This window comes from Malurus melanocephalus, unplaced genomic scaffold (assembly GCF_030028575.1).
Source record: "Malurus melanocephalus ecotype Western Australia unplaced genomic scaffold, MMel_1.1 scaffold_14, whole genome shotgun sequence".
Taxonomy (NCBI): domain Eukaryota; kingdom Metazoa; phylum Chordata; class Aves; order Passeriformes; family Maluridae; genus Malurus; species Malurus melanocephalus.
The window spans coordinates 57,563-70,849 of NW_026623246.1; the positions used below are offsets into that span (position 1 = coordinate 57,563).

General features: G+C 43.7%; 1 long non-coding RNA gene across 1 annotated transcript in view; it reads right to left on the minus strand.

Annotated features, from left to right (window-relative positions):
• Nucleotides 1-11,577, minus strand: part of LOC130583573 (uncharacterized) — a 68,794-nt gene extending 57,217 nt beyond the window's left edge. Inside the window, exon 1 of the long non-coding RNA XR_008966437.1 lies at nt 11,414-11,577. This is a non-coding gene — a long non-coding RNA (uncharacterized LOC130583573). The remainder of the gene's footprint in view (nt 1-11,413) is intronic.
• Between the last annotated feature and the right edge of the window lie 1,710 nt (nt 11,578-13,287).

The window sequence follows — 13,287 nt, forward strand, 5'->3', positions numbered from 1 at the left end:
AGATTACAAAAATTTCTGTCAAAAAAGATCAGTCTTTCATTTAAAAAAAAATTGAGAAGAAAATCCTATTTATATGTTCGCCCTTTGATGTAAGGAATTTTGTACTTACTACTATTTATAGCACTGTAGTTTCTAATTAAAAGATTCTGATCAAATTTGTAGACTTGAAAGAAAAGCATCAAGAGAATCAAGAGATAAAATAATACGGGATGTCACAGGAAGAGAAAATTTTTAAAGTGTGCTTCAGAGAGTGTAAGAACAGTGAGATTTTCTAGCAGAGACATTTGGGGAGTCAGTCACATTTACAAAATAATAGATTCCTTAGATAGCAATTTAATTCCCCACCCTCTCTATTTCATAGAACAGAAACCTCAGCTTGTTAACAATCCCTTAAGTGTGTATGAAACAACTGTTTCTCAAGCTCAGTAAGGACACAGATAAGCCAATGGGAAATCAAAATAAATATAATCATGAAATTAAATGAAAAATATGCTAAAAATCTTATGTAGATTTACCTACATAAGATGTTTTGAAAATAATCATTGCAAGTAAACTTATGCTAGAGTAGAGAAATACAGTGCCAAACAGCACCTTTGCACCACTATAAAAGGACACCTAAAATATATACGCTCTAAAAGGACAATTTTTAGTCTCAGTTTTGTTGTAATAAATCCAGAGCTATGCAGTACATTGTTACTTTATGTAAAATAAGAAATCAGTTCCAAAACTTACTTTTTTGTACTTATACTGTACTTGTACTGGGAAGAAAAAAAAATTAAAATTTTGCTTGGAGACAAAATTCAGAAAAAAAAGGGTAGATCTAATATTAAAAATATATATCCCAAGTGAAAAAAATCTTTTAAAAACACACAATAAAATATAACTGCAACATGATTTCCCCAGGCTTTCTCTACTGCCATTTGCAAATATCTAATTTTAATCAAAAGTTCAGGATCACTGAACTGGACCCACATATCATCGCATATTAAACAACTGCAAAATCTTCTTTTTTACTTTCCSTAGTGTTCTCATAATATTTATAGGCACTCATTTACTGTATTAATCATCATTATTTGACATTCTTCATGCAAGCTCTCTTTTTATCCAATGCATAAATCTAAATATCTTTGGGGCATTTGGCAGGGCGGAGTTTATTCAATGAAAAATCTGCAGAATAGAATCATGGGTTGATGAAAACACTTTTACAACTATCTCTTTGGGGCACATTTAGTAAATCAGTTATTTGTTCTGAGGAAAAGCTAGAAATATGAAAATATTTTAATAGATCCATGTTCATTTTTTAATCCTGGATCACACATCTGCTCTCCATGCCAAGTGAGGGTGGAGCACAGGGAGAGCTAAACACCCTCAGCTAGAGTGTAGTGCCAAGGCTCAGTTCACTATGGTCGTAAATATGACCCAAAATAGCTTTTCTTCATAGAAACAGTGTATTATCAATTAACTCCAACTCAGAAACAAGAACTACTTGTACCTCTAAAATGCCAGTAAATAATCTTCTCAATGGGATGGRGAGTAGGAAAGAAAAAAAAAGGAAAGAAAAGGAAAAAAAACACAATAACCCCCCATATTTTGTTTATTTGTGTGTTTGTTTTATTCAATATTTATGGGGGAACAGCACCAGGAATAAAAGACSCGAGCACAAAGTGATGCAAGGACGCAATGTGTTCCACAAGTGTGACTGCTGCAGAGTCAGCACCTGGGGAGCAGCGTGGATCCTTCTGAGGTCCTGAAAAMSACCCCTGAAARCTTCTCTTCTTGCTCTTCTTCCTCACCTCCACTTCACCTTTCTCGAAAATTCACCCAAGGTTAAATGATGGAGCAATTAAGACAGGAAAACTATTGGACTGTCACTGCCAGCAAATGTAGCCAGGGCTTCCATTTGATCTCACACATCTAATGGGACAAATCTGAGGAACCAAACAGGCAAGATGCWGCTTCCCAAGAGGCAATCTCACACTTGTTTCCAGCACCAGTAAAGCCCYGTGGCACCGGATCTCACATTCGTTGCGCTTTTAAGTGTAGAGGATGGTGTTAATTTGATTCTAAAATCTTGTTGATAACTTTTGATTTCCTATGAGACTAATTACTGCAAGTCWTCAAATCACTGTGAAAGGAAGAACTGCAATAAATTTTGGCAAGTCGTATTTATTTTTTCCCCCTTTTGTGAAAGGAAAGCACCAACGATTCACATACAAAAGGTTACATACAGCCAATGTGCAAGAGGTATTAAATGTATCACTACCAGGGCAAAACCAGAAAAAATGCTGACTGCTCAACCTCCTGTCTTTAAAATGCACTCAGTAAGGTTCTTCATCAAATACTAATGGCTAGGGAAACTATGATCAAATAGATTGTCATTAGTGTGATTAATCAAATATAGGGTTGCATATAGAAAATAAAGTCATGAATGAAAACTTGGAAAGTTAAAAATCTTTTCCTGCCATAATTCACAAAAACCTTGAAGACCATTGAAGATCACACTTCTAAAACTAAGAGAGGGAGCAGAGCAAGCAGAGACTCACCCTGTGACCCAGAAACACCAGTTTCCATTGCTCCCCACAGTGACTGTAGCTTTCAGAAAGCCAGATCCAACAGGAAAAGCAATGTACTGGGATGTCTAGGAGTCAGAAAAAATACTACAACAGCAGTAGTGCAACGCATCTCTCAGCAGCCCTGGACCGGGCAGCAGTCGGGGAAAGTACTTCCTTGGGAAGAAGAGTGAGATCAGAGGGAAAGGACTCCAACAAGGACCACCTATCCTTGGTGAAATCCCCTCTCCCAGGGATGCCWGGCAGTTTCAAGCGGGCAGAACCCAAATGAGCCCCCACTCGTGCACAGCTGCAGCGTGAAAGGCAAACAAGAGGCACAGTGCCCATCTGCAGGGGATGAGGACACAAAACAAGGGCACAACACACGCGCCGTGGGCAGCGCTCCAGCACGGACCCATGTGGACCACTGTGTCATCCCTGGAGAAAGGGCTACTGTCCCAAGAGCAGCATTTGGGCAAGAAGGAAAACTCAATGGATCCAACAGTCAGGAGGAGTGAAGGCATTTCCTCTGCTGAAGCAGATGGTGCCTTGAGGTCATTTCTGGCTGCRTGTTTTCCAAGCTCTGGAAGGAATCAATAGCATTTAAAGGCCCCCTTTTCAGCTTGTCTTGTAGTATTCAGAAATGAAGGAACCGAGCTCTACTACGAGAGGAATCTACAAAAACTCTTCATTAAGCCGCCTTTACCCATTACAAACAAAGCATTAAAATGTAGTAAAAACAGTCCACAAGAACTTTGCTCCTTTATACAYGTATCAGTGACCAAAACATTTTTCATCAACACAGTGACATATTCCAAACATTTTCAACTGTTCTTACCTTTAGTTTGCACACAAATGAAAGCTTACTGCCAAAAGATTAGYTCTGCCCACTGAAAATGACAACCACTGTTCAATACCTGAAGGCCACCAAGTTTACTAACATCTCRTCAGCATCAGAGACTAAGAAGAGCTTGAGAAAACTTGCAGACTCTCAGGCATGCCAATACATTGCCCAATCGATTTCACAGAAAATACTTTTTAAATATGACTCACCCTCTACATTCAAGTATCAAAGTCCTGCTTCAAGTCAGAAAGTGCAAGAAAAGCAAATTTCAAAACTCCTTTTCCCCTTGATACAGCCTAGGAGATCAAAATGAATCAACATTTTCACTGTGTATATTTTCTGAAACAACTGATGGACACTTTTTTTTCTTTCCTACAGAATTTCAGGGGTTGAAATACTCTGAGGAGACATTTCTGGAACAGAGTGTATTCCTACATACTGTTATTCTTCTGGGCAATTTTTGAGCTGTAAGTCGGGCCTGTAGCCTCCATGCTCCTATACATCACACTTCCATTAAATGGCATTTACCCACACAGATTCTTCTAAACTTGGACACATTCTGGAATGTGTTTATTTTCTAAAGCATGGTCCCCTGCTACAGTTTTCTGGTCTGGTAACACCCATTTCATTTAAAAGCAAGGAAGAGAGAGAGACTTTAGGCAGACAAATCAGAGCTGGTCAAATTACAAGATGAATCACCAAATTTCATTGTCTGAGGGCAAATGCCCAGCAGCAGTGCCGTGCTTCTTAGCTTGCATTAGCTGAATCCAATTTTCAAGCTGGATTGCGAGTGACTCTAGGGTTAAAACAGCTCTACATCATTTRCCACTTTCTTTGATTTCTACATAATTCTTAAATTTCAGGTGACAGTGGCTTTCCACTTGGACTTACCCCAACCAGCCAACCCATGGCAGTGCATGCTCAGCCTGGCAAACACATCCTGTCGATGTGCACATGCACGTCAGCCACCACTGCTGTTCAGTGCTTACCAATAAAGTTTCTGGGAAAAWAACATAACCCTTCCCTCACAGAGTCCTCCCACTGAAGTATTAAAAGCTTGCACAGATGTAATCTTCAGTGTCCAAAGCTCTCGTCTGTACTGAACACGCTTCCATCTGAGGAGATGTAATTCCACATCCACGCTTGGCTGTGGCTCAGCGCAGCTGCTGCTGCACAGTTCCTCCCTGCAGCAATGATCTCTCCTCTGCAGATCAGTGCAACTGTTGGAGTGCCTTCTGAGGAGTACTATCGGGGAGCCTCTGCAGCTATGAGGAGCCCAATTTCATCTGACAGGGCCCTGCAATCCTATTTGTGCTCCAAAAGTCATCTCCACCGAGCAGCGAATCCCTTCCCTATCTAGGAGACCACTGGAAAGCTGAAGGAAAGCAGGTAACCAGAAGGGCATTGAAGGCTTTCTTGTCTGAAAGTTTTCCACAGACAATCATAGCAAATTTGATGATGTTTAAAATAAATTACGTAAGTCAAAACTAGAGAAAAGGAGACAGGACGCAGTCACGGTGATTTTTGGAGACATTAAACAGCAGTTTTGGTTAACGTGTAAGAAACAAACAATTACGCTATTTCTAGGAAATAAAATACTGAAAAATTATCTAATGACAAAAATATGACCAAATCATATCAGTAGATGAATAAGTAGGAAGACAACACAATCCTGKGTCCAGTCTYGATCCTCTGACAGTACTGGACTCTWYCCTCCACATCCAGTTATCCAGACTGAGAGAATAAYACATGGGCCTGGGCTGACAACCAAATCATCTGACAACATGTGAGCTTCCCATGAAGCAGAAGAGCACTTTGCTTGGGAGGAGATGCAGCCTTGGCTCAAACCCATGGGAGTGGAAGACAAGGATCCGTGTCTTTCATCCTCTCAAGGGAGAGAAACCTTGCACCAAGTGGAAGGATCACAAATCTCAGCAGAGTTGAGAGGAGAGGGAAGAGCACTGAGCCAGTGCGAGCTAGAAGGACCCACAATTTAGAGAGCTGAACCTTATCAGGCTTTTGAAGGTTTTATACAGTTTGATTGACCTTTAAGCAGTGTTTGACAGGATAACTGTGATAATGTTTTCACAAGCACAGCCCTAAAAAAAGTTGTTAGTTTTGAGTCACTTAAAGACTGGTATGATTATTGGGAAAACTACAAGACAGACCTGGACTACCAGAAGGMTAATATATCTACCATGACCTTTTAACACATATGTCATAATACTCCTGTGACAAACATCTCAGAGCAAATGTTAACTTCACGTGTGGTTCCTTCAGAATATGGATAAATCTCATCAGAGTTTGTCATGACGTTGCTCAGGATACAACACACTTCTACATCCAAAGGTGTTATAGCTGATACAGCTGATTAGCCACTGYAGGGGTCCCAAAACAGGTACACAATGAAACTGTGGCAGAAAGAATACTCGGTGTSATCCTGCCCTCAGGGGCACCAGCACAGAGCAGGAGTGAATACRGACACATTCATCACCAGAGCTGGGGAGGACACCTCTGTCACACTTTGCAGTTACTACCCTGATCATGGCAACGAGCAAATGTTGAGAAAATACTTTCCATACAAMTTGTTACATCTGAGCCTTTAAGATCCTTTTTGGCTCCATATAAGCCTGTTTTATGAGGCTAAGCCAYAGCTTTAGGAATATCTCTCTTTTCCGCTGTGCTGTGGCACAAGCACGAGAAAGAAGATGACAAAAAACAACATGAACTCTGAAGCAGCAGCTACCAGAGATTTTTTGCTGGGTGCTTTTTTAGACTTCTTATACATTTACTGTCATAACAAATCTCATTACGACTTTTCCTGGTATGAGCTTGCAAAGAAGGATAAATTAGGAATTTGAAATATTCTTTGCCTGCAAAATACTAAAACATGCTATGAATACTTTATAAAAAGGTGTACCWGAAAGTGCCTTCTACATCAGAAATCAAAGGACACTCTCAAATGTCCTTAACATCATTCAACACACAATCTATAGCAAAGTTTGGCTTTCAGCACTTTTTTCCTCTTCAGGAAGACCAGACCTGTTTCAAGAGTATGAATATTTTAACCATCATTCACATATTCACAAAATGTTGCTATGTTGATGAAGTATCTTATCCTATTGCAGAACTGCATACACTGAACATAAAGCACCACACACGTTTTGCCTAATGCCTTACATACCTTAAGAAAAGAGACAACCAGGCAGGAAGAAAACCAAATTCAGCACTAAACCAAATGTATGTTATTACTCACTATAGCCCCTTTCCCAGTTTAGCCTCCTCCCCTTTGGTTTTGTTCAAGATGATCAAAAATTGTACCTAAGTTTCTCCAAGAGACAGGAGTCATTTGATTAAGTGGACAGAAAAGAATTTTTTTTATCAGACAATTCCTCATGAAACTTCTCTTTCCAAGAGTCACCATCCATCAGTCCCAAATTCTAGAGATGTTTTATAAGCCATTCAACAATCAGAACTCTTTTTTTTAAGACAAAAATTACTGTTCATTGGAGCTACCCAACACAGTAACTTACAATACCAACAGAAGCTGACAGCATCAGAACAGAAAGCAAGAGTCAGCAGTTTCAGAAACACCTGCAAAGAGCAAGGATAACCTCTCTGAAGACTRGAGCAAGACAACAAGAAATCAGAAAATCCAAGACTATACTAGGCAACACGTGAGTAACTAATGAATATTTCAAATCCAAGTGCAAGCAGAGCCATGCAAASTCAGCATGACAGAGCAAAGCTTCTCTGAAATTGATTATTAGCAATAAGAAATCATTTAAGAAATCTGCAAGCCATGATTCCAAATCTGTGTATGCAAGTGTATCATTAGGTCACAAACAATGCAGGTTGTGGAGACAAACAAGTGCTTTACTGAAAACTACTGACTCACTCTGGACTACAAACAATATTGTGCTTCTGCCTCCAGACACAGCTCAGCCCTGGAGATCCTTCTGGCCAGGCTCCCTACAACCAGGTCACCCCTTTTACTGTCTCAGGAGGAATTCTGCATCCCTTCATGACAACTGAGCAAGTGAAAAACAGCTTGAGAAACAGAAATTGCTACACCATGAATATCCTTCACAACCAGCAGAGATGAGTAAATCTCTGTCCAGTGTAGGTTAGAACCTTGTTCCCACTGAAAACCATAGCAAATCTCACAAATTTCCATCTAACACCCAGATATATCAAAAAYGGATAATGCAATGAAAGCTGCAAGAGGAACAATGCTGTCCCTTTTCCTGTGTGTGCACACCTGCAGCATGACCACAAAGTGCTGGCTCTAAGGAGCACTGGGACCCTTGCTGGTGTTGAGTGGCAATCTCCAACTGAGAGCAAGATCAGGGCAGAGGGAAGGCATCTATTAGGTGAAGGCATGTAGTGGCCTGGTACTCTAATCTTCAGCTGAAGAATGAATCTCATCTTCCCAACCACAACACTTGATCCACTAAATATGATTAAGAAAAAGGTCCCCCAAGCCAAGTGCTGATGTAGAATACAAACCCAAGTTTGCCAAGGCRTCCTTTGTGCTCTGTTTTGCTTTCCTTCAAAGGTGGAGGAACAAATACAGGCAGTGGGGAGGAATACACATTCCCACATTTTAACAAAGAACATGACTGCAGAATATTGACAAAAGGAAAATATTATGAAACTTGTGGTTTCCCACGTGCTTCTTACAATGGCTTAAGGCACAGAGTTAAAAGGCTCCTTATAAATATCCAAGGTGGGAACTTTCCTTCTTTTAAGAACAAAAATCTCAGATTAGCCTTCACACCCTGACATAGAGGACTTTCATCTTCTAATAGGCTTYTTTATGCAACAGTAAATTAGATATCCATTGCTAAGATCCTGGATTGAATTAATGATATTATATTATTCATGTATTTTTAGCTATATCTTATCTTGATTATTCTATAGACTAAGTGCTGTGCAGCTGCTAATAGACCTCCTTTGGGCAACGAAGRAATTGAAATACAGGAGTGTCACAGATACCAGCAGTGACTCTATTCTGCAACAAAATTAAAAGCAGAAACCCAGAGTCACAAGAATTCTCCAATGTCCACTAGATACATACCCAAACTATATACTATGTACATTAAAACATTAATGACACAAACATGCAATAAATAGCCTACAGCGTTTGCCTTGTGCTATGTTCTGCAGTTCAGCAATCTTGGACAACTACAATTGTAAGCACATTAATTATGTTTTTTAAACAATTACATTCTGGGTTTCTAGGATGAGTGCATAGACTATTTCCTTTACTACTGGATAGTAAAGCGTACACATAGAGAAGTCACTCAAAGAGGTTGGTAAAGAAAAAGCTCAACAAATGCTGAAAACAAACCATAATTTTTTAGAAATCAGCCATCCATCACTTCTGCCTTCAATTATCTCCTTTCACTCCCTTTTCTCRTATTACACTCTTCTGGCCCAGCTCCAACCTCTTCTAAAACTCCTGATCTGCAAAGGCCATGCTTTTCCACTACATTCCCCTGCATGATCATCTTCATTTCCCTTTGTGCAGTTCTGAACTCAGGCTTGCATCCTTCTTGTTCAACTTCTGCCCTTTCTGCAGCAAAGCTTTTATCCAGGAATTAAAGGAATCCAATCCGATTTAATGCGACTTCCTTCTCTCCAGCTTATCTCTCCCTCTCTCCCCCTTTCATCTTTATCCGATTCAAAACACAACTAMATTGTTTTGCATTAATTCAACATTAATTCAACCACAGCCTTGTTGTCTAGTCCTCTGACTGCACTTTCCCATTCAGGTATCTGTTTTTCTAGACATGGTTGCTAGTCCTTCACTCACCGAAGATTCCTTTTGAATGTTTTACCTCCTCAAAGAAGCATCCTCGGTTAACTAACCCAGAATGCCATTAGCTTTGGTTTGAAATCTCTATTCAAGACCAGTTTTTTTAATTCTCATATAACAGCTATTCAAGGACCATTAGCAATGGATAGAACTGGGCAGGGAGACAGAGTGSATTTAAATAAAAATAAATAAAACAAACAAATACATATGGAAATGTTATTGATGGAGAGGGCACTTCTGTTCCCTCCTCTTTATATGCCACTGAGTATTAACTTTCAGGGGTCTCTCCGTGTACAAGCAGAACCCAGCATCTTTATACTTCATGTGATATCCACCAGACAGCAAAAGCAACCATAAATGTGAACTCTCTGAAGTCAGTCCATAACTTTGATAAGTACCTTYCTAAATGCACTCCTATAAAACTTCAGTTCAGCAAAGTCAGCCACGCYGCTGCTCCATTACCGCCGAGCTGACTCAGATCCCTGGGCAAGGGATGCTATATCCTGCAATTAGGATGTAACCATGCTCTGTGCCAGAATCACGGCAAATCTGTACTGCTTCACTCGGTTCGGCCTGCTTGGCAGTTTTCTGTGTCCTGAGCACTGTCAGCTACTGTATCCTTCCATGAGTAACAACCATCAGATACCATGGGAGAGACTGGGAATACTTTAAGCAGCAACAAAAAACTTCTTGATCAGGAAGAAAAGTTGTAGTAGCTTTACACACTTACATCAGAGTTTTTACACATTTACAGTGGAGGCGATTGTGAAATAAATGCATTTATTTCAAACCACTCATTTTACTTTTTTTCTTTCTCCTTAGAGTAATATTCRTATTAACAACTTAACTAGATGAGGAGGACTTGAAAATTTTATGAGCATAAAATCTGGTGAATAAAAGCTGAGACATTCAGAAAAACAAAACCCATTAATTAGTAGTTTGGTCTGCAAGACCAGTATTGAATCCTAATCCTAAAGCCAAATGCAACCATTACTAAGTTTTGGACAGACATGTAACTAAGTGTTTGAACTTGTGACTCTTCAAGGGTCTTCAAAGGATCCTGAATGTCTATGGGATGTTGTTTTTTTTTTTTTTTTTTCTTTTGTCAGCAAAGCATTATGGAACTTTGAGAATCCTATTCTAGTGTATTGTAATATGCTCTTCACATTTGAAAAAATCTTTACATAGTGTAAGTTATAATCAGAGGTAAATACATACACTATGAAGAGCTTGTTTATTATTACGAAGAGCTTGTTAATGCAAGTTATCAATGCTTATACTTCATGGATTGAAAAAAGAAAGATGAGACAATTTTTTTCACTTATTTTGTTTTTTAAATGCACAGTAGTCCATTGGAAAGGGAGGGAACAGAGGCCTGCAACTCATCTTGGATGTCAGCAGTTACCTCAAATGCTCAAAWTTTATGCACTTCATCTATAAAACATAGACTCAATGGTTTTTTCTCTTTGGATGTAACAACGATGTATCACCACAAACAAAAGGGGTCAAGATGAAAATTACTGTATTTTAATACAAAATGGGACTGTCAAAAGTTATAGGGATTGCTCTTCATACAATAGAAATATGTTTTGCAACACAAACAGTACCAGGTTAATCATTGGGCTCGATGATCTTGGAGGTCTTTCCCAACCTTAATGAGTCTATGATTCCATGGAATTTGAAAATATATCCCGAGTTGGGTAGCAAGCAATGTGTACGTTAAATCGCTGTGTTTAGTTCAGATGTTACATTTCAAGCAATTCCCTCCCGACATCCAACATCTATTTTTAAAATCGCATGCGAGTCCACAGAACACAAACCCACCCTTGCCCACGCTTCAGCCTGAAGCCGAAATTAAGCCGCAGCGTCTCAAGCCCCGCTGTCGCAAAGGCACCGCAACTTTCATTTTGGGTCCCCCGGCCGCCGCAGGCTGTGCCCGCCCGGGCCCCCGCAGACGGCCGGGGGAGGGCATTGACGGGGACAGGGGCACGGGGACCATCTTAACCCATCGGGGCGCCCTTGCAGCAGGACTGGCATCCCCAGCGCTCCTGCGGGAAAGCGAGCCGCGCGTCTCCCGAGCATCGCTCTGCGCCGAGCGCTCTCCTCCGGCGGTGCAAACAGCCCTGGCCGAGGATGCGGCGAGGCTCCGCACGGCCGGCCCTGCTGCTGCGGGCCCCTGTCCCCCCGCCCGGCGCTCACCTGTGTCCGCGCCGCCTCGCTCCGCACCCGCGTGCTCAGCGCCGGCCACCGCGCCCCGCCGCCGCCCTCGCCGGAGACCAGCCGCAGGGGCCTGATGCTCTCCCGCTCCGCGAAGGGGCTCTGGCCCCGCCGCCCCGCTGTCGCTGTGGCTGTCGCCGCCGGCCCGGCGCCTCCTGCGCAGGGGAGAGGCACTGTCACCCGGCTGCGCCCTCGCCCCCGGCGCGCAGGCTGCAGCGGGGGCTCCGTTTCCATGGGGCTCCGCTGCAGCCTCGGCGCGGCGTCCCCCCCTCCCCACCGCCACCGCCACCGCCGCCCCCGCCCCAAGCGCGGCGCCGCTGCCCCGCGGCCGCGACTCACCTGGGGCTGCTGTCAGGGCGCCGAGCGCCAGGCAGAGGAGGCAGGCGGCAGCCCGCATGGCGCTGCCCGCCGCCCCGCTCGCCGCCGAGCGCCGCCGGCTCCGCGCCTGCACGGGCGGGGGTGCTGCGGGGCCGTGGCTGCCGCGGGGCCGGGGCTGCCGAGCTCCGCCCCGCCGCCGCGCCGAGCCCCCTGCCAGCGGAGGAGATGGCGAGAGCCGGCGAGGCTCCCCGCAGAGCCCGCTCGGAAGAGGGAAGTGCTGGGAAATGTAGTCGTTTGCCAGGGCGGGAGGGAGCGGGGCGAGAGCGGAGGGGAAGCCCCGGAGCCCGGGGAGCGCCGCAGGGATTCCGCAGTCGCCCCCGCCCCGCGGGGCCGCGCCGGTACCGCACCGCCCCGGTACCGCACTGCTCCGGGGCCCAGGGAACCCCCGCCGCAAAACTTGCCTCGGCTGACAGCTGCGGCTGAGGGCGGGGGCTCTCTGGGGAAGCAGTCGGGGCGTTTTCCCTCCCTCCCTGCCCCTACGGTCGCCAGCCCCTCTCTCCTCYTTTACGTGTTCATTTTCAGAGCAAACCTTCATTTCCTTCTCTATGACCTTTTTTCTTCCTCCTTTCTTAAATTTCTACTCCTTCCCTGCTTTTTTTAACAAAGGGGGAAGAATTACAACGCAGAATCATTCCTTTGGCGTTACAACACGCTCTCCTGGACTAAGCAAGAGGCAGAAGTGTCAAGGAGTCCCCACGATGTCCGTTCCCTGAAACGCGAGAATTACTCTCCCTCAGCGGAGGGATGGCTGCATCTGCAACCCAATTCTACACTCCCACCTACCGGGAAGCCGAGAGCAGCAGTGCTGCCTCTCAGCAGGGTGTATCTCACCTTCCTTAACTACATTTCTTGACGAAAATGGGACGAGAGTGGCTATTTGTTAAGGCGGCTGTTGCCCCGCGTTTTTCCGAAGGGGCGACAGCAAGGACTGCCATGGCACGCAGTTGAGGTGAGTGGAGAGAGGAGGAGGAATGTCAGGGCACTGGGCAGATGCAGTGCGCTACCGACCTAGGCAAGAGAATGCAAGGTCTGATTCCCCACTGCAAGTTKTAAGTTGTAAGCACTTAATAAACGAGGAGGTGGCATCACAGACAGTCAAAGATTTAAAAAAAAAAAAAAAAAAAAAAAAAAAAAAAAAACCTTTGTTTTCATCATCTTAAAACCACTATGCACATCAATATTAATCGCACTGTTCGCACCGATAACAGCCGGGACACCCGGCACCTCCATTTCTGCTCTTAGGAGCGTTTCCACCCGCCGGGCTGCCTTCTGCCTTGCTGGGCTCTCCACGGGAAGGACCGTGTTCCGGGCACAGCGGCTCGGCAGCGGCTGCCTGGCTCCCCRGAGCCACCCGCCAGGGAATGTCGGCGCTCCTGGCCCCATTTCTCTGTAGGGCTTACTTTACTTACACATAGCATCTCATTACAGGAACTAGTCAGAGGATAGATGAAAGAAATTCAGTTTCTCRCAGTTTGTTT